This window comes from Podarcis melisellensis (assembly GCF_964234715.1).
Source record: "Podarcis melisellensis genome assembly, contig: HAP1_SCAFFOLD_20, whole genome shotgun sequence".
In the NCBI taxonomy this organism is placed as follows: Eukaryota; Metazoa; Chordata; class Lepidosauria; order Squamata; family Lacertidae; genus Podarcis; species Podarcis melisellensis.
The window spans coordinates 4,125,001-4,127,500 of NW_028113159.1; positions in this window are offsets into that span (position 1 = coordinate 4,125,001).

The window sequence follows — 2,500 nt, forward strand, 5'->3', positions numbered from 1 at the left end:
CCCTAACCCTAACCCTAACCCTAACCCTAACCCTAACCTTAACCCTAACCCTAACCCTAACCCTAATCATGGATTGTTCTTGCGGTGTTCATTCACAGTAACCCTAACCCTAACCCTAACCCTAACCCTAACCCTAACCCTAACCCTAACCTTAATCCTGGATTGTTCTTCTGGTGTTTATTCACCCTAACCCTAACCCTTACCCTAACTCTAACCCTAACCCTAACCCTAACCCTAACCCTATTCGTGGATTGTTCTTGCGGTGTTCATTCACCCTAACCCTAACCCTAACCCTAACCCTAACCCTAACCCTAACCCTAACCCTAACCCTAACCCTAACCCTAACCCTAATCTTGGACTGTTCTTGCGGTGTTCATTCATCCTAACCCTAACCCTAACCCTAACCCTAACCCTAACCCTAACGCTAACCCTAATCTTGTATTGTTCTTGCGGTGTTCATTCACCCTAACCCTAACCCTAACCCTAACCCTAACCCCAACCCTAACCCTAAGCTTGGATTGTTCGTGACCCTAACCCTAACCCTAACCCTAACCCTAACCCTAACCCTAACCCTAACCCTAACCCTAACCCTAATCTTGGATTGTTCTTGCAGTGTTCATTCACCCTAACCCTAACCCTAACCCTAACCCTAACCCTAACCCTAACCCTAACCCTAACCCTAACCCTAACCCTAACCCTAATCTTGGATTGTTCTTGTGGTGTTCATTCACCCTAACCCTAACCCTAATCCTAACTCTAACCCTAACCCTAACCCTAACCCTAACCCTAACCCTAACCCTAACCCTTACCCTAACCCTAACCCTAATCTTGGATTGTTCTTGCGGTGTTCATTCATCCTAACCCTAACCCTCACCCTAACCCTAACACTAACCCAAACCCTAACCCTAACCCTAACCCTAACCCTAAGCTTGGATTGTTCTTGCGGTGTTCATTCACCCTAACCCTAACCCTAACCCTAACCCTAGCCCTAACCCTAACCCTAACCCTAACCCTAACCCTAACCCTAACCCTAACCCTAATCCTAACCCTGACCCTAAGCCTAACCCTAACCCTAACCCTAACCCTAACCCTAATCTTGGATTGTTCTTGTGGTGTTCATTCATCCTAACCCTAACCCTAACCCTAACCCTAACCCTAACCCTAACCCTAACCCTAACCCTAACCCTAACCCTAATCTTGGATTGTTCTTGCGGTGTTCATTCACCCTAACCCTAACCCTAACCCTAGCCCTAACCCTAACCCTAACCCTAAACCTAAACCTAAACCTAAACCTAAACCTAAACCTAAACCTAACCCTAACCCTAACCCTAACCCTAACCCTAACCCTAACCCTAACCTTAACCCTAACCTTTACCCTAACCCTAATCGTGGATTGTTCTTGCGGTGTTCATTCACCCTAACCCTAACCCTAACCCTAACCCTAACCCTAACCCTAACCCTAACCCTAACCCTAACCCTAACCCTAACCCTAACCCTAACCCTAACCTTAATCTTGGATTGTTCTTGCGGTGTTCATTCACCCTAACCCTAACCCTAACCCTAACCCTAACCCTAACCCTAACCCTAACCTTAACCCTAACCCTAACCCTAACCCTAATCATGGATTGTTCTTGCGGTGTTCATTCACAGTAACCCTAACCCTAACCCTAACCCTAACCCTAACCCTAACCCTAACCCTAACCCTAACCCTAACCCTAACCCTAACCTTAATCTTGGATTGTTCTTGTGGTGTTTATTCACCCTAACCCTAACCCTTACCCTAACTCTAACCCTAACCCTAACCCTAACCCTAACCCTAACCCTAACCCTAACCCTAACCCTAACCCTAATCTTGGATTGTTCTTGTGGTCTTCATTCATCCTAACCCTAACCCTAACCCTAACCCTAACCCTAACCCTAACCCTAAGGCTAAGCCTAACCCTAACCCTAACCCTAACCCTAAGCCTAACCCTAAGCCTAACCCTAACCCTAAGCCTAAGCCTAAGCCTAAGCCTAACCCTAACCCTAACCCTAACCCTAACCCTAACCCTAACCCTAACCCTAACCCTAACCCTAACCCTAATCTTGGATTGTTCTTGCGGTGTTCAATCACCCTAACCCTAACCCTAACCCTAACCCTAACCCTAAACCTAAACCTAAACCTAAACCTAAACCTAAACCTAAACCTAAACCTAAACCTAACCCTAACCCTAACCCTAACCCTAACCCTAACCCTAACCCTAACCCTAACCTTAACCCTAACCCTAACCCTAACGCTAATCGTGGATTGTTCTTGCGGTGTTCATTCACCCTAACCCTAACCCTAACCCTAACCCTAACCCTAACCCTAACCCTAACCCTAACCCTAACCCTAACCCTAACCCTAACCCTAACCTTAATCTTGGATTGTTCTTGCGGTGTTCATTCACCCTAACCCTAACCCTAACCCTAAACCTCACCCTAACCCTAACCCTAACCCTAACCCTAACCCTAACCCTAA